The 26,146-nt window shown below is 44.4% G+C and overlaps 2 long non-coding RNA genes across 3 annotated transcripts; one reads left to right on the top strand and one right to left on the bottom strand.

Annotated features, from left to right (window-relative positions):
* The first annotated feature begins 1,577 nt into the window (after positions 1-1,577).
* On the top strand, positions 1,578-19,961 carry LOC115287915. Of its 2 annotated transcripts, none has more exons than XR_003906714.1 (3): positions 1,578-1,745; positions 3,066-3,134; positions 19,812-19,961. It is a non-coding gene; the product is annotated as an uncharacterized LOC115287915 (long non-coding RNA). The 2 variants fall into 2 exon arrangements; XR_003906713.1 differs by lacking the exon at positions 19,812-19,961 and adding an exon at positions 6,041-6,234.
* On the bottom strand, positions 18,935-22,957 carry LOC115287919. Its single transcript, XR_003906719.1, has 3 exons — positions 22,917-22,957; positions 19,623-19,754; positions 18,935-19,084 (listed from the first exon to the last, which is right to left on the bottom strand). It is a non-coding gene; the product is annotated as an uncharacterized LOC115287919 (long non-coding RNA).
* Between the last annotated feature and the right edge of the window lie 3,189 nt (positions 22,958-26,146).

The following is a 26,146-nucleotide window of genomic DNA, read 5'->3' as shown; positions in this document are numbered from 1 at the left end:
GCTGCAGAACTAACTCATAATCATATTTCCTTACTTGTCTCAAAAATATCTTTTTGCAGTTAAGCAGTGCAAGGAGGCATATGTAATTTAAAAAAAAACACAAAAACTCCCAAGTGATTTTCATATACACCTCTGGTTAAGAACCATTGTTCTGGGCCTTTGGTTCAAGAAAAATGACACGGGGTGGTGTTTGTAGATAATGTTGTTTTCCAATCAGCTGGCACAGGACCCCTTGCTCACACATCCTGGGTCTCTTACAGGGAAATGGTGATTTCAGAGAAGCTCCCAGAGGCACGCACCTGCTTTCTTATCTAACCAATTCCACCACTCTTTACTAATAATGTTATTAAAATCATCTTGTTCAAGATATTTCATCTAGCAAATATTTGTCCATATATGCCGGCCACTCTTTAAGGCCCTGGTGTTCAAGCATGAATAAGATGGTGGGATTCCTGCCTTCCTGGAGTTTACATTCTGATAGGTCATGGAACTAGTTATGATGTGTCTGGCTGCAGGAAACAGAAAACCCTTATTCCAAAGGGCTTAACTAGTCATAAATGCATTTCTTCACAACCAAAGGGTCTGGAAGTATGGCGACTCCCATCTCTGCATTCAAGGACTCCGGCTCCACTTTCAGACACCCTTGGTCCTTCTCTGCTCCATGCAAACAGCTGATTCTCAAGCTGTGTGTCAAGAACCATTTTACCACCTCTCCTTCCTCATCCCAAGCTCTCAACCCTGTCTCCTGCCACCTGTCTCTGAGCCCTTACCCTTAGCCGCAACTCCTCAAGTTCCCATGGGTTTTGGCAACCTTGACGTCCACTCCATACAGCCCTCTCTAGAGGGCTAGATCAGGGGTAGAGTTAAGGTACTGGGTAGGGTTGGCCTGATGGATCCTGCCTCTCTTCTTTCCTCCCTTCTTAATTCTGCTGCCTCCTCTTCCTCCTCTATCCTTAACGTGCTTCTCCAAGAGCTCATTCTCTCCCCAGCTCCAGGTGGAGTGACAACTCCCAGAGCTGGACCCCTGGCTGAGGCCTCGATCTCACATGCCAGGTCCACATTCTCAGCTGCCTGCTGGGTAGCTTCCCCACTTTGGTACCACCACCTCTATCCATTTTGCTATATAGACACTGTCCTGAAGTTCTTTTGTGATACTCTTGCTTCATGAAAGAAAGACTAGAGAAGATGGTGCTCGGGTATCCATGGTCATCAGGAAAGTTGACAAGAGGGTAACGTTATATTTCACAGTGTTCAGCACTTGCTGAGGACACAAGTGTTATGGTACCAGTATTACTAAAATGTGTCTCACACGGCACGAGAAAGAACATGAGTAGTAGTAGCCAATCCCTGCTTGTAAGAACAGAGACATTGGGCAAATAAGTCAGTGAGAAGTAATTCTCAGTCCCCATGTGGCAACCAAAGAGGGTGAGGAGACCAGCAGGCTAGCACCTGGCCAAAGCAGCGAGGAAAGCCTGGCAGAGATGGAGCCCAGCTGTGAGGTCAGAGCACTGTTTGTTCACAGTCTCAATACCTACGCCTCCCTTTTGTCAGACTCAAGCAGAGCTAGGACCCAGGTAACAGGCAAGCCATGGTTCACCATGCAACGTGGCCATCCCACCCGAGCCACAAGATCCATCCTGAGGAGAACTCAGGCCACAAGAAGATCTGCTTCTTGCCCAACATGGGTGGTCAGGCACTAAGCAACCCATGCCTTACATCCCCCTTCAGCCACTTCCTCCAGATCAGTAGGTTCTACATTTTTAAGTTTCTGATTGGGTCATGAGCTAGGAAGGATTGAAATAACCTGCCTTGCCATGCCTTACCTCGATAGCTCCAAATAACTATGAGAACGCTCTAGAACTCTTGGATAAAATTGAACTCCACCTCCTGCCCCTAGTCCCAGCTCCTCTCTCTCTTAGCTTCCCATTTCCAACTATGGTAACACTACTCTCCCGGGTTCAAAAGCTCTCCCTCCCCCACTTCTAGATTACTCACCTCTATGTCACTCCATCCTTCCCCATCTTGGGTCATGTGATTATTGCAATGGTACCTAAGTGGAACGCTGGCTCCAATCACACCATCCCTTCCACTTTTCCCCAGAGTCTTATTATTCCCTGCACTAAGAAAGCCAGAGCTCTCCTCATTTGCCACAGAAGACCATTCGAGAATGCATCTTCAGAGGGACAATGATAAGTTTAGTGGTTCTGTTTCCAGGCCAACCTACAAGTCCCATGAAGAAGGACATTCTGGGCAGAGAGGACTTCAACAATAATAAAGCTAACAGTAAACTGGGGCCAACTACATGTCAAGTTCATTACATACATTTTTCTCATTACTAGTGCACCAAAGTGGTGTTCTCCCATTGGTGCTCTGTGAGAACACTGAAGCTTGGCGAGGAGAAAATATTTTCCCATAATTACACAGTTGGCACATGACTGGGTGTAGATTCTAATGCAGCTGTGGTCCAGCTGTCATATCGTGCTCCACTCCTCATGGCATATGGGCAACAGATGGAGGACAGCAGCGTGATTTTATTCCCATGTACCTAAAACAGGGCCCAGCACACAGTAGGTACCCATTAACATTTGTGGAGTGAATAAGTGGTGGAGGGGGACCTGGGTGGCTCAGTCAGTTGGGCATCCAACTCTTGATTTCAGCTCAGGTCATGATCTCACAGTTCATGGGTTGGAGCACCAAGTTGGCCTCTGTGCCAACAGTGTGAAGCCTACTTGGGATTCTCTCTCCCTCATTCTCTGCTTCTCTCCCAGTTGAATGCACACACACACACACACACACACACACACACACACACACACACTGTCTCAAAATAAACAAACAAACAAACAAATAAATAAATAAATAAATAAAGTAGTGGAGGGGTCAGCAATGAGGGCCAGCAATGTCCAAAGGGCAATGGATTTTTTGTAGCAAAAAGAATGTGAAATGCAAGTTGGACTGGAATTGTCAAGGGTTTTAACGTCCCAGTGAGAAATAAGAATTAATTTCTACGGACAAAAGGAAGTCACTGCAGATTTTTAATTAATGAACCCTCCTCTTTTCAACAGCTGCACCCTGAATCTGTTACCAAGAGTCTTAGAAGAAAAACTAACATGAGACAGGACCCCTCCTAGCAAGTAAGTCCTTGTTTAAATTCTCTGTGAGTGCTCCTTCTCCAGCAAGACACGAAATTACCGATTTTTGCGCCATCTTTTCTGATTTGCACAGATCTGCCCTTTTGAGAGCCACAAATGTGCAATTGTCATGCTGCCATTAAGTCTTCTAAAAATATTGATTCCAAATGCGAATTCCCATCCTCACTCATTACCTTCAAAAGGAGAAGTGTGTCAGAAAAAAATAGTATTTCCCCACCCTTGGCTCTGAGTCCCAAGCCACTTGTAAAATTAATATGAAGTTTAAGAGCAGCCGGTGTTTCAATCCAAACTTCAGGATGGATAAATTGAGAGCCAGTACGATGGTGCACCATGTTCAGGGTGGACCTACTTTAGGTCCAGTGCTTAATGAAGAAAACTTGTAGCCAATCAATGGGGCAAAGGGCCACCATCCTAATGACACCTCCTTGGATCTAGTTGCATCTGAAGCCAGCTTCACTTCCTGAATTTCCTAGATTCATTAACCCCCTAAAAGAACAACCACATACCTGAAATCACTTTTTAAAAAATTTAATCTGTTTTGGTCACATTTGAGTTACTTGCAGCTTAGGAGTCCTTTTTACAGACAAAAAGAAATACTCAGAGTAGTGCCTACTACATGCACAAAGGCAGATGTGTGTGAGAGGTGGATTTGCACAGAAAAGAGAGTAAATAATAATATGCGGAGCACGAGGAGTTGAGCAATGGGGGAGGAAGCAAATCTCCATGGAATAAAGATCTGAGGTGCTGGAGAGAATCAGGTAAAAGGGCAGAAACATGTGCAGAGATAAGAGCATGAAGCCGTGGGCACATTCAGAGGACAGGGCAGAGGGAGCCCACAATCCCTGGGCCAAGAGCACCAGCGTCTTCAATGGGGCCAAGAGAGCACTGAAGGGTTTACATACAAAGGCGTCACAATCTGATTGGTGTTCCTAGAGCATCACTTGGCTGTTAGTGGACAGTTCAGGGAGAAATCATGTTAACACACATGTGCTTGCCTTGTATTTTCAGCTCAGGCTCTCACACCCAATTCTGAGGCTTGGCAAATAAGGGCTCTGTCTTACAAACCATTGAATGGGCCCCACCACCTGGCATGGAGCTGGCACAACAAGGTTCTTTGCCTAAGTGATAACATCTTATTTGTGCCACTTTACCTTCGCCAGCTGGGCCTTGTCTGATCTCCTAGAGGTAATTCTATCAGGGATTTTTCTCACTGCTTGGAAATGAAACCATGAGAGCTTAACTCCTCCATCCTAAGGCTCACCTGGATCTTCCGGGTCCCAGGGCAGTGATCTCCTAAAGCAGCAGGGCCAGATGTGAACTCTGGGGCCATGCAGGATTACATGGCTTTAACCAGCCTGAATGTCACTGCCTCCAAATGGCCATAGATACCCCTGCAGCTCTCCCTAAAAGATTCCAGTACCTTCTTTTTGTAGCACTTGCCATTTAAAATAATCTGCTTATTGGTATGTTTGGAGACCAGTTGCTTCCTCGGTTAGACTTACAGGCTTTATAAGAGCAGGGACTCCATCTTTTTTTTAACCATTATAGAAACAATGCCTGCCATAGAGTAAGCCCTCAATAATTTATAACTCAAGTGAATAAATGGATAAAGCATGGAGATGGAGCCCAAGTTTGGCCTCAACATCTTGGGTTTTGCCTGAGCAGCCTACAGCCCCCAAATACGAAACCAGCAGTGCCATTCGGGCCTCTGCGGAGAAGACCATGTCCGAGAAGCACGAGCAGGTCCAGCTTCGTCCTGGCACCTCCCGGGCACCTCTCCCAGGCCCCGCACCCCCACATAGTCCAGATCTCCCCTGGGGCTGATTAGGGAAACAGGCCTGAGTGCAGCCTTGGGCCGCTGAGCGCCCCCCTGACTCCTCGTTCAGTTCACACCCTTCCACAGCTCCACGTGTGATCTGTGGTGCATGTGTGCGGCAGCTCCAGTGTTTAGCACTCTGCCTGCACAGAAGACTGTACAGGGATCCGAAGCCATCAGGCAGGGTAGAGCTTTTGATCTGAGCCTTATGGAAGGTGAAACTAAAAGATGAAAACGAGCAGAGGGGCTTAGGAGACAGGACAGAGAAGTTGGCTAGGACAGGGGGTCCACAACCAAAGGGCAGACTTGCCCTTCAAAGTTCTGCCTGGCTGTGTCTGTCAAATGCAAATACAGAATTGCCTCTTTCCCGCTGGGAGCCTCCAGGGCCTCCCTGAGGCTCTGGGCAGAAGTTCTCAGCTGCTGTCTTGGGAGACGCCAATATGCCGCATGCACTCCCCTGTGAGGTGTGTTGCGAGTGATCCATTATTAATAGAAACTAAAATTTAGAAGTGAAAGTTTTGTTTATAAAGTGGAACAACTAATCCTATAAGACTGTGACTGTCTCCCACTCTTTTCTAGAGTAGGAGGGAAAGCAGAAACAAGGCAGAGCAGGCAGCCCCAACCGTTCCCGACTTCAAAATAACCAGAGGAAGGGGTGTGTGTGTGTGTGTGTGTGTGTGTGTGTGTGTGTGTGAGAGAGAGAGAGAACACAGCTCTCCTGGTGTTGTTGTAAATGTGGCCTAGACCCCTGACCTAGACTGTGAAGTTCTAAGTCCCCAGCAAGGGCACAAGACCCGCTGAGCTCCAGCACCCTCATCCCTCCTCCCTCCTCCTCTGCCACTCTAGAAAAATCCACCCCTCTTGTCCCCTCCATGTGCCCATGAGAAATCCCACTGCTTTGCTCCTGCTCTCCTTGACACCCAGCAAGGCCCTTTCCCCCTTCTTCACGGGTTCATGTTTCAGGACTCAGCCATGGAGCCTTCTAGAGTCTGGAATCACATGGTCTAGGCTTCTTAGACTCCTCACACTCCAAATTCTTCTCCAATAAATATGTCTTCTCATTCTTTCCTAGGCTCCCCTGCCAGCTCTCCCTTCTCTATCCAAACTGCCAATTTTGGAGTGCCCAGTCATCTTCTACCCTGTAACTCCATGCCTCCTTTATGATAGTAATTCCCAAATGTAAGTCTGTAACCTCAACTTTCTAGAGAGATCCACCTCCCAGTATAGTAGCCACTACCCATGTGTGGCCATTGAGTGCTTAAAATGTAACTAGGTTGAACTGAGATGGGCTGAAAGTGGAAGATATGCACCAGATGTTTAATGATCAATAACAAGATGTCTCACTAATTATTTTATATTGATTGAACATTGAAATTACAATATTTGGGATGTGTTGGATTACACAAAATATGTCAAAATTAATTTCATGTGTTTCTCTTTTACCTTTTTAATATGACTTCTAGTGAATTTAAAAACAACCCATGTGGAACTAATGTAGTACTGTGGGTCATCTAGACTCAAATACAAAAAAACAACTTTTTAAACTCACCCATGTCCACCCATGTTTTATTTCTGTTGGACAGCACTGCTTAGAGTACCAGACTCTTACCTTCCTCTGTCTACCCCACATCTCCACTTGGACATCCAAAAGGAACCTCCCACTTGACAGGATGATACAGGACCCTCGGCTACCTCTCTCACCACACCTCCAACATGTTCCCTTTCCTCTGTTTTTTTCCTCTCCTCCATAAATGGTGCCACAATTTCCCCAGCTGCTTGATTAAAAACCTGAGTCCTCTCTTTCCTTCCCTCCCTACTTCCAACCCATTTGTAAGCTCTCATGATTCTACCTCCAAAATATGTCCCCAGTCTGGGTACAAGTCTCCCCCACCATTCAAAAGTAAGGTGTTCCCATTAACACTTCCACAAGCCAAAATGGCAGTGTATAAGCAATTATTATTGATTTATACAAACAAACTTTTTAGCACACCCAGACCCAAAATATAACCTCTACTAGGCTTTACTGATATCTTAAGACAAATTTGCTAACAGATGCACAAAATAAATAGAGGTAAAGCACAGATGCTCAGACACAGTTCGGATCTCTCTCCGGCGGCTTGCTGCTGAGATGCTGAGTGTAGTTCCCAGAAAGAGGCTGGGGGGTGCCACTCTCGCTGCCCAAAATGTCTGCTGCTGCTTCAATAGTAGCCCCCCACAAAACAAACTCTTTTTTCATAAAAGCAAACGTTCTTTTCAGATTTCTTTCAATTAACAACCTTAGGTATTAAGGCAGGTAGGTCTGCTAGAATAGCAAAGTGGTGTATGACCAACTTTCCAAAAGCGGGGGATACCTGGACGTCTTACCCTTCTACCACTTCCACTACCCTCATCCCCCACTACCGGACCTCTCCTCCCCACTGGGCACAACAGGAGCCCCCTCCCTGCACTCCCCACTTCCTCCCATGCCCCTCCACCACTCAGCAGTCACCACGGTCCTTTCCTAATACTAAGAAAGCCAACCCTGACAAAAACCTTCACTAGCTTTCAGCTGTGCTTAAAATAAAAGCCAAGTCCTCACCTGAGCCCACAAGGTCCCACAGGGCCCTTTGTGATCTGGACCCCGCCCCCTTCTTTACCTTTATGTCCTACCCTAGCCACCCCCTTGATATTTCTCACACACACATCCAGCTCATCCTTATGGCCTTTGCACTCGCTGCTTTCTGTGCCTGAAATGTCATTTCCACGTGACGTGATGCCTCCTCACAGAGGCCTACTGGTCCCTTCAACTAAAATAGCCCCTGTCCTAGACTCCCTAAGACACCTCCTGCTTCCACCTTCCTAGTCCTATCAGTCTTTGAAGTTACCTTGTTTATCATTATCAATCTTGATTTTTCACGGCTCACTGAAGGCTAATGCATGTTATTTTTCCCACCCCAGACTTATGTTAGCGACCAGGTGCATGACCACACAATGGCCTTTACTTACTTTCTTGACTTACTCATTTCTAAAGGTCTTTCCTTCCTCCCCACCTCACAACTTTATCCCCTCAAAGTTGTGTTGGTCCTAAATTTGTTTGCGTCTGTGGCCCATTCCTCCCCTGAGGGCAGAGGCTTTATCTACCAAGAACAGTATTATATTCCCAGGCCCTGGGGCAGTTTCTGACCCATAAGTGTTTGTTGAATGAATAAATGCATGCAGAGATACCCACATCCCTCCTTTGAATCCTCCCAAAATCTGTGACTGCTTCTATCCCGGCAATTTCCACTATATATTTCTGTACTTCTCCATCTCCCCAGCTAGACAATGAACTAACAATGGGAGGGCAGATTCTTACTTATTTTATCTCTTAGCATCTATCACAAGGGATGTTTGGTGAATTCATGCTGAACCAAAATTATCTGTTAGCTCTTGACTCAACTATATTTCTCAGAGCTAATCAGTTGCTACAGGATACCCTTTCGGAGGCTTGCCCCTGAAGGTTGGAGTCAACACTGTGTGGATCATCTGTGAGCTGTCAGTGACCTCTCTCTCCACAATATGACCCCACGTAGAAGCAGATCAAGCCAGACCTCGAGAGAAAAGAACAGAACATGTCTGCAGACAGGAGCTGCCTCTGTTCCTTACACCTTTTCATGCTCCTAGGTCAACCCTGCCTGAGGCCCAGCTGCCTTCCTGCCTGTGAAGTCCAGAAAGTAGCTGTGTGTCCTCATAACAAAGTCTCCTCTCTCGTTCAAACCAGCTCCAGTGGACAAGGGCTCTTTGCTCTGCTCTTTGCAACAAGAGTCCTTACAAATGCAAGCCCTCGGGGCGCCTGGGTGGCTCAGTCGTTTAAGCCTCCGGCTTCGGCTCAGGTCAGATCTCCGGTTTGTGGGTTCGAGCCCCGCGTCAGGCTCTGTGCTGACAGCGGCTCAGAGCCTGGAGCCTGCTTCTGGTTCTGTGTCTCCTTCTCTCTCCGCCCCTCCCTCTCTCATGCTTTGTCTCTCTCTGTATCAAAAATAAAATAAAACATTAAAAAAAAAAGATTAAAAAAAAAAAAAAAACAAATGCAAGCCCTCAACAAAAAGAGAGTCAAGGCAATCCTCTGCTTCCTGTGCTATTCAAAGTCTCAGGTTTGCAAAATGCAAGCCTTCTCAGAGCAACTGAAGCCTTAGAAAATGAAAAGTACCTCCCCTCTACAAAAACACTGGGTCAGGGCCCTGAGACCCAACAGGTACGCCTTCCTCCTCCTTGGTTCAGTGCTGTGACCCAGGGCAAAGTCTAATCTCTTGGGCCTTCAGGCACACTGACGTGAAAAATTCATGTATATCTTGGTTTATGCAGAAGGTAGCTTCCTAACAACTATATGTGAATCACATTTTTTTAAAAATTGAGTCCCATTTCCCCACTGACTCTGGCTATCTTCTCAGGATGCTTTCTGTTCCTTTCTGATTTATCACCAATCGGCAGCAGCAAGCTATAACCCTAGCTTCACATTTCTCTCCTTCCCAAGTGGCTCATCAATCAATCAACAAAATTTTCATTCAGAGCCTATTATGTGTAAGACATTGTTCATGATCTGTAAAGAGAATTGGGAACGTACCGAATGCACTGGAGAAGCCTGCTATATGTGAATCCTCTATAAAACCACGTGAAGAGCCAACCTCTTATTTATCTCTTCGGTAAATTCAGATTTTCTTCTATCAGGTTTTCCCAAAGAAGTGCCCATGTGTACTGAGCAGCCTGTCTAGGTTACCATAGAAATGGAGAGTCATAAAAGGATGTTTAGAAATGTAAGCACTTCTATAAATCCTCACTAACAGAAATCACAATTGTTTGGAGCCATAATTGAGACTATTCATGGTGTGTTTTGAGAAATAAGCACAAATAACTCACCAATCTGCAACTCCTGGCATAGGAAGAACAAACTAGGAAAAAAGTTAATACTATGCTTTAAAACAGGTTGTGTCCGGCCAACTCAATTTTCCTTTGAGATCAAAGACAGACTTCCAGCTAAAGGAACCCTGGCAACCACCTACTTTTCCATGGTCTCAACTTCTCGCAGGTCCTGTCTTGTTATTTGTTGACATCGAAGAGACTTCATGACCTGTGTTAACAGCTCCCACCAAGCTTCAGAAGAAAATACCCAAATTCTTTTCAGTTATTCATAATCCACCTGTTCCTATAAAGATTCTGAGGCACCTTACAAAAAACGGTGCTGGACCAAAACATCAGTATTGAAAATATGAAGCATCATGGTGAAGGGCTTACTTGAGAGTTTCTGTTTGTTTTCAAATAACAGAAGCTATTTCAAACTAGCTTTGTAAGAATTTTTAAAATGCTTAAGATTTAGTTTGTGGAACCCCAAGAGTGAGAAAATTGCCAGGTCCCAGGAAGGACAGCACCAGCAACAAGACTCTTTCTGGATCCCGAGATGTATCAGCTGTCTGTCCTTCAACAATATTTATATCTGTGTACCTGCTTCTTTTTTTTTTTTTTTTTCAGAAGACTGGCTTTCCTGCTGCCCATCCACAATGTTACCTGAAGCATCAAAGCCTATTTCTTGGGGCTCAAACCCCTGGAGAGATGCTGACTCTCTCCTGGTCCAACCTCAAGTTCCCAGAAAGAGCTGATCTCATCAGCTCCCACTCATCCAGCCATTAGTTGAGGCAGAGGGTGGAAGTCTTGGCTCAAGATTCCATAAAAAGTACCATAGCCTGGGTGGTGTAAGCAACAGGAATGTGTTTTCTTCCACTTCTGGAGACTGGAAACCCAAGATCAAGGCACCAGTGCCTGGCAAGAGCTTTTTCCTTGGGTTGCAGACAGTCCTCTTCTCACTGTTTCCTACCTGGACTTTCCCTGCTGGGTGTAGGTAGAGACAGAGAGGAAGCAAGATCTCCAGTATCTATTCCCATAAGAGCATTAAACCCATCATAAGAGCCTCACCCTCATGAACCAGTTGCCTCTCCAAGTCCCCATCTCCAATCACACTAAGTCTTCAATAGGAATTTGGGAGGAACATAATTTAGTCTATAAGAGTGTATATTATTCAAACAAAATAGCAGCATGCAGTCCCCCACCAGAAGTGAGGAGGAGCAACTAATGTGAGCTGGGCTACAATTCCAAATGTGTCCATTACCAACCTTTAAGTGATACAGCCAAAGAATGAATTAGTACATGGAAACTGGCAATGATGTCCCACCCACCTGCTAGAGACAGAGCAAAAATTTGGCTCTGAGCTTCCTAGCAGCCAAAGTACAGTGAAGAGGCACCTTGGTGCCTCAGTCAGTTGAGCATCTGACTTCAGCTCAGGTCATGATTTCATAGTTTGTAAGTTCAAGTCCTGCATTGGGCTCTGTGCTGACAGCTTAGAGCCTGGAGCCTGCTTCAGATTCTGTCTCTCTCTCTCTCTCTCTCTCTCTCTCTCTCTCTCTCTCTCTCTCTCTGCCCCTCCCCCACTCACATTCTGCCTCTCTCTCAAAAATAAATAAACATTAAAAAATACAGACACACACAATTGAAAACTTCCTAGCAGTCAAAGCACAGCAAAAGTAAGTTCATAATGTGATTAATAATAATAAATTATTTTTTAAAAATTGTTTTCACAAATTAATTCAGCTTTATCTGGTATGTGATGTGAGAGCAATTTCTCCTCTGAGTCCATGCTAACAGGACTTCTGGTGGACAGGTCACTGTCCCTGGGACATCCTTACAAAATGTACAATACTAATCTTCCCTCTAGTCATCTGTTATACCAGAAACAGGATCAGCCACACATAGAAAATGCAGCAGGTGTGGGATAAGTTCTTTCCCACAAGTAAAGGCTTGTACACAGATGTTCATCCAAGATAACAGCCAGGCCAGAAAAATCCTAGGATTCGACGTTGGGCATGGGGTTAAGCTAGAGCTGGCTGCCAAGCTGCAAATGTCATGACCAGAATCAAAACCAAGCCATCTGAAAAAAAAAAATTATGAGTAAGAAGTGGTCAGAGAGGCAGAGGCCAGGTACCTAGACCAAGGATGGGCAACATAAGCCCCAGGACCCAGCAAGCAGGTTCCAGATGGCAAAAGGAAACAGAGTCTGGAAAGAATATCTCATGTATAGGAATATGTTTCTGGAAACTTCATCAGAATGCCTGTAAGCCTGCACACATTTGGAGGCCATGACAGGCCACTAGAAGTATCACAGCAGAAAATCTTTAGCAGCCAGCAGTCAACACTAAGGCAGCATGGTGGTGTGACACAGGACTTGGAGCACATAGCTCGGGGGTGTGCATTCAGTTTATGCTAAGAGATAAGCCTAACGAGGCATAAGGTAAGCCCCAGGACTATAGACAATGGGCACTGGAAAGCCTTGCAGAAGGACCCAGATACTCAGAAACAGGAAAGACAAGTAGGTGCCTCTTTACCCAGGTGCCTGGGTGTGAATTGATGGGGATTACAGGGATGGTGTCATGGGTTAAACAATGGCACCAAAAGACAGATCCAAGTCCTAATCCCCAGTGCTAGTGAATTTGACCTTTTTGGAAATAGTTTTTGCAGATGGAATTAAGGCTCTCCAGATGAGCCCTAGAGAGCCTTAATTCTATCTGCAAAACTGGATTTAGGATGAGCCCAAAATCCAAAGACTGGTGTTTCTACAAGGCAAAAAGGAGGGAGATTTGACACCCCAGCAATGCGGGGAGCAGTAGGCCATGTGAAAATGAATGCAGAGACTGGAACTATATAGCTATAAACCAAGGAAAGCCACGGATTGTCAGTAGTGACCAGAAGCGAGGAGAGAGAAATGGAATGGATGCTCACTCAAAGCCCCCAGAAGGAATCAACCCTGTCAATACCTTACTCTTAGACTTCTGGCCTCCACAATTCTGAGACACTGCATTTCTTTTGTTTTAAGGCACCCAGTTTGTGGTACTATGCTATGCAGTCCTACGGAGCTCATACAGTTGACAGTTGATTTCATCTCTTGGGCCAATGCCATCAATTAGTAGTGACTGTCCGCATCATTCTGGTGAAAACACTGAGCCCATTCAGGCATCACAGGAAATGTGTGGTAATCGATTGGTGATGCCTACTGTGGGCACAGAAAGCACATGGTAGCACAGAAGTCATGTGATTGCCTTCTTGAGCCAAATGTGTGCACAGAGCTCAGTTCTAAAAGTAAAGCGATCAATAACATGTGATTTGTGCTATCAAAAACCTTACAGTCTAGCACCAGAACTCAGTCAGAGTTAAAGACGTTTACTTCATTCATTCACTCATTCATTCATTCAATTCCCTCTGATTAAGGTCAAGATTAATCACAATAGTTTCAACTGAATAGAGTTGTCAGGAACAAAGGGTCACAAAAATAACATGCATGGCAAGAATAGCATGCCAGACATTCTACTTGATGTCAAATTCAATGGTGGTCAAGGACAATTAAGGCTTCATATGTGGCCTTTCCTGTAAATAAATATAGTTTTGGGGGGGGCCCTCCAATGTCAAGATTGCCATTAAATATTAGAGTATCCTTGTGTAATTATGAGCTATGCCCATTATATCTTCCAGGAACAGGACCTGGACCTGTAAACTTATTCCCCAGTGGATGAAAGACACCCCTCTTTGGCCCCTGGGTGTAGAGTTACATATGGTGTCTTCTTCTGCAACCACCTCACTGTCACCCTGTTTGAGTTATAACACTATACAATTCTCTTTAATCTTTTACCCTTCAAGGCAGAACTGCCTGTTTCTTACGGTCTCCCTGGACCCACAATCTGAGACCTTCTTTCTTTTTATTTTTACTTTATCTTCTGAGAAGCTCATTCTCAGAGAGGAAACCATCACCCAGCAGGCAAAATGGACAAGATGCAGATGAGAGACATTATATTCCCAATATACTCTCACACCTCTGAGCCTTTCCTCCTGCTCATTCTTCTGCCTAAAACCTAATTTCCACCTGTAAAAGTTATCTTTTTCAATTGAATGTTCACAAATAAAAGTTTGGAAAAGAAAAAATAAAACCTAATTTCCACCACCCTTCACCATATGGCAAATTACTCACTTTCCAACTTCCAGCCCAAAAAAGCATCTTTTCTGGGACATTATGTTCACCTTCTTCATTAAGAATTAATCACTCACTCTTCTGTACCATCATGAAAAGCATTCCTTTACTTCAGAAATATCATGATACATCGCACTGCAGGCCCCTGTCTTTGTATCTGTGTCCCCTACTAAACAGTCCCTGGGAAATGTGACTCGTTTACTTGTCACACCAGTTTCTAGCAATGTGCCTGGCAAATAGAGAATGCTCAATTACGCTAAATATTCAACAGTCAATAGATGTTAAACAAATGTGTGAATAAATGTTTTAAGGATAGCTATAATGATTTACTGATACCCTGAAAAGGAGGTTGAGAGCCATTTGTTACAAGCTTTTCTGGGTGAAATACTGCAGCATCTCTTCTCCTTTTCCTTTGAATTGCTCTTATCTACAATCTGCCTGTCACTTGCCTTCACCCAATGAAGGTTAATCTATGTTATTTTGGTTTTTCACCCGGGCTTTGCCATCATCCTGGGTGATGGATGTCAGCGCCCACATGGATAACCCAATAGTTGACCTCTTATTTGGTCTCTTGACCTATTCACCTTCAGTGGTCTTCTTCCCCTGCCCCCTCTCACTTCTGAACCCCCATTATCTATAAATGTTCTACTTCTAGAATCACTGATGCAAGCCCTTCCAACTTATTCTACCTTGCTGATTCAATGATTCACACTGTGACAGCTCTCAAACTCTACTTTCTCCTAGGTCATCAGCTCTCTTCTCTCTTCATTTACTGGTTTTAACTCAGTCTCCATGGTACATGATTTTAATAACCTTTTACCCATAGCATAAGTTCCCTGACCCATCTGCTGTCTTCTGTTTGCACCATCTATATAAAACCCATGCCTGGGAAAACCCAATGGGGTGCCATTTCCAAAACCCTGTCCAAACAGGAAAAGCCAACCAGGCCATCTCAGATCCACTGCACACTCTTCAGCCTCCACCTCAAGTCAACCCACAATTCTGTCAAGCAAACCTACCACATCATCCACTGTCACTTTCCATAGTAATTTTTAACCAACTTTATCTACTCTTAAGCTTCTGCTGGTCCTACACACCAACATTCTTCTTCCTCATCAGATGATCTTGACTCCCACATTACAGAGAAATCAAATGCTATCAGATAGGAACCCCCTACAACCAGACACACAGGTCTGCCTGCAAGGGTACCCATCCCATCCACCTTCACCCTGACAACAGGAGAAGAGTTGACACAACAATTCCCTCCCATTTGATCTTTGCATCTGAATGCCACCTACTGCCTTCAAACTCTTTTACTATTATTTATCTCTTTCCATCCAAAATTCACCACCTCTCTCTGTTTTTAAGCATTTGTCCACTATCAGCACCAGAGTCCTGCTGCCCTTCGCCCTCCCTGCCTTTACCATCAAACTTGAAGGGAGAGTTGACTTCACTCACCACTGCCATTTCTCCACCTCCCACCCACCCCCAACCCACTCTGATCTGTATCTGATGCCATCAATCCAATGAGATGGTACTTGTTAGTAGCTCCCTGAAGTCCACACAATCATGTTCAGTGGACACTTTCTAGACCTCATCTCTATTGGCCTTTCGATAGCATTAGATATTGTTGACCTTTTCTCTTTTTTGAAATACGTGTCCTTGGGCTTTCCCAATCAAACAACATGTTGACTCTTTTTCTTCCTCTCTAGGTATATCATCTTCATCTTCTTTGTAGGGTTATCCCCGTCCTCCTGTCCATAAGTAGTGGGATCCATCCAAATCTAGCCTCAGGCATTCCTTCTCTTCTTAATCAACACTGTCTTCTCTGCCCTTGGCTTCAGTTACACCACAACAAAGATGACTCACACATTTATAGAACCTGTCCAGACCCCTCTTCTCAGTTCCAGGTCTTTATGTAAAACTTCCTAGTTAACACCACCCCTTGAACTTTCCCAAAGCATCTCACATTCAAGGGATCTAAAACCAAATTTTGCTCTTCCTCTCCAGCTCTCTATTCTGATCTCTTCCAAGAATGATATCCTAGTACCATCCTGTTTCTCAAGCCAGAAATATTAGTGTCATCTTGAAACCTGCCTCTCCCTCACCCATCATATGAAATGTATCACCAAGCCTATTGGTTTTAATCTCCTTATTGTCCTTGAACCATACACTTTTCTATCTCTTAATCCATCCCTCTCCTAGACTAGTACAATAGCCTTCTACACTGGAACTGCTGTAACTAGTCTTCCGCACTGGAATCAGAGTGACTTTATTCCCACATACAAATCCCATGCTTGCCCACCCCTCTCACGTACAGTCCCAAGCTTATAGTGAGGCGCCTATGTCCCTCTTCTGGGCTACTGCAGCACCCTACACTCCTGCCCAGCATAAGACCTATCCCATCTCACTTGTAATTGTTCATTCCATCATATACCCATGTACAAACAGGTGCAACACAACCACTTGTGAGCTTTCTTGAGACAGAAGAGGGTCTTCTTCAATTCTGTAGCCATTTATTTCTCACAGCAGAAAACTCAGAAGATCTGTTGTCTCCTTAAATATCAGTTCACCCCACTTACTACCTCGTTGATACACAAGATAAAAGTTGACAGCATGGTGTCAGGCTGCTCAATAGTTCCTAAATAGTGGCAAAAGCTGCTCAGCCCTGACACTGAGTGATGAAATGACACAGAATCCATGCCCAGTAGTGGTGACATGAAGAAGACGATGGAGAAATTGGCTGGGTGAATGTAATGGCCTAGGAGGAGTGGTGACCCTACTGGATGTCAGGGAAGGAGGCAGGAGAACAAAACTGTTATTGTACTGATATTAAGTGCTACCACCTGGATTCTCAGCTCAGCCTCCTCCCCTCTAATGACTTCTGTGAGCCCTTACTTAAAGCATGCACATTTCTCGTCTGGAGCAGATGGCGGCAGTAATAAGCCACAGTGGCAAACTAAGCACTGACAGGTGGCAGGGAAATGGGCTCCTCTGCCCATTAAAAAGAAAACTCATCTTAGAGACCAAGCAAATGCATAGAACTCATGCAGAGACAGGTCTTTTTCAATGAGGCACTAATCTTCCAAAATGACTTCCAATATAACTTTACCCACAGACCAGGAGAACACAGAGGAAGTCTTTGTAGATGTGGCCAATGTTTCTGTCTCTAAAGCATTTTCGTGGAATGGGCCTTGAGGTTCTATCCAATAATTAACATCTAATCCTCAGACCACAGATGATGGACTCCAAGAAAACCAAAGGCCCCCAGAGGGGTTCCCTCCAACCCTTCATGACACCTCTTCACTCAGCTCCCATAGCATCCTAAGCTCACCCCTCTCTGCACTTCCACACTGTTTGCTAAGGACCCAGCAAATATCTGTCCTCCTTCTCCCACTAATCCATGAGTTTCTCAGGGAGCAACACTATGTCATTCAACTCTGCCATTCCTCAGTGTCCAGTGAAATGCCTGGTACTTAGTAAGAAGTTTGGCATAATAAAAAAAACAACTTTGATAAGATCCTGTATTTGAACATTTCCATCCACATAATCATGATCAAGGCATCCAACCTCTGTGGACCCAGTTCTCTCATTTGTAAAACCGTGCACCTGCACTTAGAGTAAATACATGAATCAAACTTAGAGTAGAGTGCATAAAGCTCCTAGCGCAATGTCTGACACATACGAGAAGCTAGCATTAATTGAACTACGTTGCTTTCAGGAGCTCTCCCCTGCCCCACCCCACTTAAAATATTGGAAGGAAATATGACTGCTTTAGTTCAGAAACCAGCAAAGAATTTGATATATCTGGAGGGAGAGATCTAACACTCGTTGAACATCTATAATGTGCCAGGCACTCTGCCGGAAGCATTCCTCCCCACAGCCCTGGGGGTTGGACATTCTTATCCTACCTTACATGGGAATAAATGAGGTTCAGAGAGGTTGTGTTCCTTGCCCAAGGTCAAACTGTTAGTTAATGTCACAACTGGAATGACCCTTGATCTTTGTGACTGTGGAGGATCAGTCTTTTTTTTTTTTTACATCATAAAAACATGTGAATGAGAGTAAAGAAGTCACCAGTCACCAAGGCCAATGCCAGAGGAAGAGTAATGGGACAGCTCACCTGGGATTAGTCCACGGGAGATGTGCACAAGGAGCCCTGCAACAGGACAAGGAGTGCAACCAAGCAGCAGATACTCTACTTGCCCTTGACCTTTTGTAAAACGTTTATGAAAGGAAAACAAGGAAAAAGAATAAATTGCCTATCTTCACCCACTGGAATTTCTATCTAAATACACATATGAACATGCAGACATTTAGTCTGCAGTCTAAACCAAAGTCCAAGCCCTTTGCAGTGGTATTCCATTCAGTGGATCTCATCTCCTGACACTCCTTACCTCTCAATTTATACTTTAACCACACCAAGCCTGCAGTTCTACGAACATACCATGCTATGGTTTGCCATCCCTTCCACTCTTGCTTCCTTTACCTGGTTATTTCTACCAATTCAAACATCTCTTTCACCAGGAAATCTTCCCTGACCAGTGGACTAAGTTTAGCTCCCCTTTTAACCTCTGAATTTCTGTCTCTAGCCCTACAATCACCACATAATTTTATAAATATCTACTTAGAGATTTATCCCCTGCGTCTGAGTGTGAAGTCCTTGAGGACAGAAAGTATATCTTAATTCACCCTTTTATCCTCATCATCTGCCATGATGGCTCACATATAGAACAAGCTCAAAAATATTTTTGAACAAAGAATCACCATTGTGTTCTCATCGAAAGTTAAGCACTCCCAAGAAATGCACAAGCAGCAAAAGGACAACATGGCAGCTAAGAATAGTGTAAACCCAAAACAGGTGGAGAAAATTTCCATGATAATTGAATGGATGGTACAAACATCAAGCAGGAATGCCAAATGAATCAAAGTGTGTGGTCAGTAGACTGCGTCAGGGAAGGCTGCAAGGAAGCACCCAGCAATCCTCAGCAGAGGTGCAGCTACATCTTTTATTGACCCCCAACACCCTTTGAGAAATGGACCTTCTCTTATCTGCCAGGGTAGACTATCTGCAATGGGCTGCCTTCCAGGGAAATTCTAGGGTGAGAAAAAAAAAAAAAAGGAAATCACTATTGATTTAATCAGTTGTCATGGAGATGTGACTAATAGAAGGTGATAGTCATTGGAGTATGAAGGGCGATATCAAGCATTATAAGAAAGGAAGAAAAACAGCCCATTGACATTGGTGTTTCTTAGCTAAGTCTTTTGAAAAAGAGATAAGTTCACAGGTCTTAGGAACAAAACCCTCCATCCTTACCATGGATACAATAATAGACAGTCACATGATCATCAGTATAACATGCCTAGTGTCTGGTCCACCCAATAAACAGTAGCTAGTACTAGCTGGTCTGTTACTTTCCCTTAAGTTCCTTTTATTTCCGGTAGCTGAAATGCCCTAAAAAATATGTGTTGAGTTTGGGTGTGAGGAGACAAGTAAAAATTGTAGAGTCCCCTCTAGTGTATTTGTTTTCTCTGAAGTACCTTTTTAATTTAATCCCTAATATTATTCCAGTATATCCATTATAGCAAATACTCTTAAGAAGAAAGGCTGAATTCAGAAAGAAATTGCATTCACAGATCATGCCTTAGAATGTGCATCATTAGTGTTTAACTGGCAAAACCAGATAGAGAAGATAGATGATCCCATTGAAAAAAGCCAAATCGGATTTTGAGGAGGCTTTGACTTGCCCCCTTTTTCTTTCTTTTCCTGGAAAAGAGAAAGCAAAAATTAAATAGTGATGCATATGATTTTTGTGCTTTGCAGCAACTCCGGAGAGCCTCATCACTCCTGAGGGGTCAGCTCTGTGCTCCTTTTATCCATTACTGACAGTGGCTCAAGGAGAAAGCCTGGGATGAAAACAAATCCTCATATTTGCATCAACTAATGTTAATCTTTGTCTGCAGCCCCCCTCTCTACTTGGAACTGAAAAACAGCTCCTTATTTTCTTCAGACTAGAATCTTCTTATTTATAAATTATTTATCTGTTCTTCACTTTGCTCAGAAATGCAGCACTGCCAACCTATTCTAGATGATCAAGGGATTCTGATAAAAGGACTCCAAAGACAGAGCAACATCCAAAAATAGAAGCTAAATCCATTTATCCTTGTTCCAACTGGCAAAGGAATTATGCTAGATGGTATGATTTTTACCTGCGCACACGGTAAATGGAGAAGTGAACAAAAGAAGAGTTCAGATGCTCTGTGACTCCCTCTCTGTGAAACCCCTCCCAGGGCACCTCTATCTCTCCCTCTAGTTTCCAGAGCCTCTGCGAGCTCTCTCATGCTATCCAGGTAGGACACGTGTTATAGAAAGCCAAAGCTTCCACTAAGGCTCCCGGATTCCATAAGTAAGATCAGGAAAAGTCAGACACAGAAGGCAGGCTGGCCTATAATGAGAGGAGAGCAGGGCAAAACAGGAGCAGGGGTATCCTGACATTTCCCATGGAAAGAACCAGAGTGCCATGACTTTCTTTTATTGATCGCCCAATGCAAGACCTGGATTGGGCAAGGAGGCATGGTCACAGGGCTGAAGTTTATCTTAAAGATAAGGAACCCCATCCCTGGGTGCCCCTCCACCACTGTGGGACTGCAATTGATCTTCAAGCAGCTCTTCTCTCACTCATTACTATGGCTTTACTGGACCTTTTAGTCCAATGGTTTGAGCACAAGTTACAGAATCTATTCCTTTCCAAATTCCATATCAACAACCAAGGCATATAGTAACTGTTTATTCCTTGGAATCATTAGTTATTAAAAAAAATAAGAACAGCAAAAATTATATACCCACACATAAACCCACATGTGCACACGCCTTTGAAGCTTTGAATATATTTATATTGTTTAACCAACTATGAGTATATTTGGATTCCCAAAATTGGCCACAATTATATGTAGTAATGCCTCAAACTTCAGACAACTCAAGTCTCCAGAATTCAGGTATGGGTAAAAAGCAAAAGAATCTAGTCCTTGAGTGTCCAGGACAATAAACTCTAGTATAGACTTCCTGATTGCCCCACATACACCTGGAAGTCTAAGGATCTGGTCCCCTGTATAGGAGATCAGGGGGTCTTGGGGGAGGGGGGGCAGGGACAGCAAAACTCTCATTTCTTCAAAGCTCAGGATGTAGGTGAAAAGGAAACAGTAAAGCCAAAGAAGAGGATGCACACGTCACAAAACCAAAAGTTCATTTCTCCAAAGACACACACATGGCTGACAGGTGTGCAAAAGATGCTCAACATCACTAATCATCAGGGGAATGCAAGTTAAAAGCACAATGAAATATCACCTCACACCTGTTAGGTTGACTATTATCAAAATTATAAGATAACAAGGGTGCCTGTGTGGCTCAGTTGGCTAAGCATCAGACTTCAGCTCAGGTCATGATCTTGGGTTTTGTAAGTTCAAGCCTCACATCGGGCTCTACACTGACAGTGCAGAACCTATTTCAGAATCTGTCTCCCTTTCTCTCTCTGCCCACTCTCTCTATCTCTCTCAAAAATCAGCATAAAAATATTTTTAAAAATGAAATAACAAGTGTTGGTGAGGATATAGAAAAATCAGGACCCTTATACACTGTTGGTGGGAATGTAAATTAGCAAATCTGCTATTGGAAAACAGTATGGAAGTTCCCCCAAAAAGTTAAATATAATTACCATATGACCAGCAATCTTACTCTGGGTATTAATCCAAGAGAATTGAAGTTAGGATCTCAAAGAGATATGTATGTCCTCATGTCCTTTGCAACAAGGCAAGAAGCATCAGGAGGCAGCAAGGCACAGATCTGTGCGCCTGCATGGCCATTAGGGACTCACCAGGTGGCTCTGCAGGGCTGGGGTTTGAGGAAGACAATGCAGAAGACAAGGTGGTTCTTAGTCCACTTGCTTTAAACAAAAACACCAGAGACAATAGAAATGTATTTCTCACTGTTCTGGTGGCTGGGAGGTCAAGACACTGGCAGATTTTGTGTCTAATGAAGGTTTCTTGGTTCGTGGATGGCTATCTTCTTACTGTGTCCTCACAGGACAGAAGCTAAGTAGTCCTATGGGGTCTTTTATAAGGACACCAGTCCCATCATGAGGGCCCCACCCTCACGACCTCATCTAAGCATCCCTACTTCCCAAAGGTCCCAACTCCAAATACCATCACACAAGGGGGTCTAGGTTCCAACCCATGAATTTTAGGGAATCACAAACATTCAGTCTATAGCAACTGGAAGGCAGGAAATGCCAGATCACAATGGGGTTTGGACGTCATGCTATGCAGACTAAGTTTTAACCATGAGTCATATTTTCACTTTGGAAACATTGTTCCTTAGGTCAACTCATTTGTGGGTTCCCAGGGCCTGCATCTTCTGCTCTGCTCTGTAAGAAATATAATGCAAGCCTCTCATGTAATTTTTAATTTTCCAGTAGTCAAAAACAAACAGGTGAGATGAATTTCAATAATATATTTTCGCTAGCCTAATATACCCAAATATCATCATTTACACATGTGATTATTGTAAGAGTTGCCATGGGAAAGCAACTGAGCGGCCACTTTGATGTGGAAAGCTGCGAACACTGACAACCCCCACTTGCAAACCTGGGATGACCCAAGCCATTTGAAAAGCACCAGCGGCCATTTTATTGCAGGCCAGATAACAGATCCAGGCGCCACCAGGACTGACGACCCCCACTCTCAATCTGGACTGTCTCAAACTGTAATGCCTCACCATGGAATTCCAGCATCCCCCTCCCCACCGAAGCGAACAGCCAGTTGAATCCTGCCACCGTCCAAAGATGACTCTACGTGGCTATCAGCCCACCTGAGCTCAAACCCAGAACTTCTGCACCATAAAACACCTTGCTCTCCCATATCTGCCGTGACTTACCTGACTCCCCACTCCAGAGTCACGGAACCTCGCCCGGGAATTGCAGATCCCAATAAAGGCCTTCTTGGCTCCATAACGTGGTCTCTTTGTCCTCCCATCTCTGCCTCCATCTATTAAACCTTACAATTATTATATAAAAAAATTGTTACTGAGATATTTTACTTCATTTTTTTAACTATACTAAGTCTTTGAAAACTGGTTGTGTATTCTACACTCATAAGACACTTCAGTTGTGACCAACCACACTTCAAGTAAGTAGCTGATGGCTACCATATCAAGAATGCAATTTGAAAGCAAGAAAGACTATCATCCGGTGATTGAGATTTAAGTGAGCACTTTTGGAGACTGAATGGAAAAATCATTATGGGGAAAGTGGGTGAGAGACAGATGGACCAACATATTTTATTAATAAACCCTAGCTTACCCTCCTAGAACCTTAAGAATCTTTATTTGACTTGCCATACAGCTTACCTTCAGCCAAGACAAAATGACATTCTCTCTGAGAAATAAAATACAGTGGAAGTAATACTGAAGGGATCTCCAGAGAACTATTTGGGTCTCTGTCTCTGTCTGACCTGAGATGTCCACTAGAGGCATGGGCTACTTGTGACCACCAGAAATACTGATGACTTTGCCTTGTACTTGATGTTCTCAAGCTGAAACTGATCTCTGCAGAGAAGCACTCAGTGGGTCCCTGGAGCCATTCCTTCGAGGGAACAAACCCCTGTTGGTGACCCACTCCCATGAGAACACTTCAATCTGCTCTTACCTCTGTGAGTACCACATGGGGGTATATGATACGTAGTGGGCGCACCATGCTGTTAGGGTCCTTGATCCTTTCCTTTGAATTCTTAGAGGCACTCAGTGAACACCTTGTTTCCTGAACTCTGAGGAGGTCCTCAAATTCTTCCAACTATGCTGTTAGAAAAACAGACAGTCCAAAACCACCCTCCCATTGCTCAAAGCTTTCTAGGGGATTGATGTGATGTTTTTCCTCTTGAGTGGCAGAGATAACACCCTGTGTGATTTAGGTACAGGCCAGGGAGCATGCTGGCATTTTCTTCTTCATCCTCCTCCAAAAGCAGATCTATTGAACAAGCGTTCTTATTGGGAGAATAAAAATATTATGTGCTTTGATTTTGGCCTCACTGTATATTTTGCCAACACAGGTTAAAAAGGCAAAAGGGGAAAAGAAAGGACAAAAGGACCAGCACGAGAGGTTTTGCATAGGAAAAGCTGCTGATAAACACATGAGTCACACACAGCTCTTTGAATGCCCCAGATCTGGTCTGTGGAGATAAGGGCACCTTACCCTCCTTGAGGGGATGGTGGTTTTGCCCTGTAACAAGTTAGCCTCAATTAAGAAGGAATGCGAAGCCAGGTATTTCCCTTTATAAAAAATAAAAGAAAAAAGAAGAAAAACTGTCATTCCCAGCCCCCCTGTCCCCATGGAGCTGTGGCCACCTTCTCTTCCCCACGGCTAAATCATTTCCTGGATGAACTCAGCCAGAGTTCATCAAGTCCGGCTCTGAGCACCATCTACAGAGGCATGGGTCATTGCCAGGGCACACCTCCACCCCCAGGTTGCCGTCACCACACTCCATGTGCTCTTGGCTGTGTTTCCTTCTCGTTCCAGCCACCCCGCTACCCAGGCTGAGTCTCGAGCCCCCCTTGACTCCTCTCCTACTCCCACATCACACATCCCATTCACCAGCAAGTCTTGGAGGTGCAGAATCCAGGCTGACCACTCTCCTTCTCTGCTACCATCCTAACTGAGTTCTGCCTCTCACTTGACTTCACAGACTTTCCAATTGGTCTCCTCACTTCCATTCTTGTCCCCTACAATCACTACCCACGTAGCAGTGAGACTGAGCACTGAAAACCTAAACCAGACCATGTCCCTCCACTGTTCAAAAGCCATGGGCTCCCCAGCTCTAGGGGAATAGTATCTAAGCTCTGATGACAGCCAGCAGAGCCCCCTGCAACCCCAACTCAGCAGCGGCTACTGTGACCTTGCTGGGTGCCGAAGAATGCCATCTTGGTCCTAACTCGGGGCCTTTGCACTGCAGTGCCTTTTGACTAGTTCTACTGCACACCTGCACATGATCATCTGCCCATTTCATTCAGTTCTCAACCACAAAGTCATCTCCCTGGTGGGTTTTCCTACACTGACCGCCCCATCCCAAATTGCCCCTCCACCATACCCTATCCCCTTACTCTGCTTTATTTTTATTCATAGCATTTACAATGATCTGATCTTACATTATATTTCGTTTTCTTATCATCTATCTGCTTCATCAGGATGTAAAATCTAGGAAGGTAAGGGCTTGTCTTATCTATTGTTATATTCCCAGTGCCTAAAAACAGAAGCAGTCAATAAATATTTGTTAAACAATTGCATGAACTTGTCCAATTGAATCATGGACAATTCTTCTGAAGTTATTGGATTTAGGAAATAGAAATATCCTCCCTTCAATCAATATAAATATTAGCAGAATGAATGAATGAATGAATGAATGAATGAATGAATGAGGCAGATAGCCAGAAAGAGACTATATAACCTGCATACAAATAAAAGTTTGGCAAATATGTCTTGCCATCAGCAACCTTGTCCATCAAATCTGTATTCTTCCACAGAATGGGTGGCAGAGGTGAGTGGAGAGAGAGGAGGGGAGTGAGGGGAGAAGGAGGGGAGAAGAGAGAGAAGGGAGGGAAAGAGGTAAGGGGGAAGGGAAATGACAGGGGGTTGGAGGTGGAGAAAAGGGGAGAAAGGGACAGAGAGAGAGGGAGACAGAGAATCCCAAGCAGGTTCCTCCACTGACCTCAGTGAGCCCAATGCGGGGCTCGAACTCATGAACCATGAGATCATGACCTGAGCCAAAGTTAGACACTTAACCGACTGAGCCACCCAGGAGCCCCAAAGCACCCCTATTCAAAGTGGGAGATAACTTGCAAGTTCATCACCTCAAATAAAATATTCCTACAGTGCCTGGAATTGAAGGTCGTTTTGCCAAAATATGACCCCCCCCTCCCCAGCTCACTCCTTCACAAAGCAGACAACTCCTTGAGCAGCCCGCCCCCCTCTGCCCCCACTGCAGTTGTCTCTTCTGTAAAATCTGGCTCTGATTCCCTGGAACTCTTACCTGTTGGTCCCAAGTGTGTCAACCCGAAGGCAGATGTCACGGTGGTTAAAAATACGTGCTTCCAAGCCTGTCATTTGTGCCAACATG

This window comes from Suricata suricatta, chromosome 3 (assembly GCF_006229205.1).
Source record: "Suricata suricatta isolate VVHF042 chromosome 3, meerkat_22Aug2017_6uvM2_HiC, whole genome shotgun sequence".
In the NCBI taxonomy this organism is placed as follows: Eukaryota; Metazoa; Chordata; class Mammalia; order Carnivora; family Herpestidae; genus Suricata; species Suricata suricatta.
The sequence above is the reverse complement of the archived record's forward strand: the minus strand, read 5'-3'. Positions and strand labels throughout refer to the sequence as shown.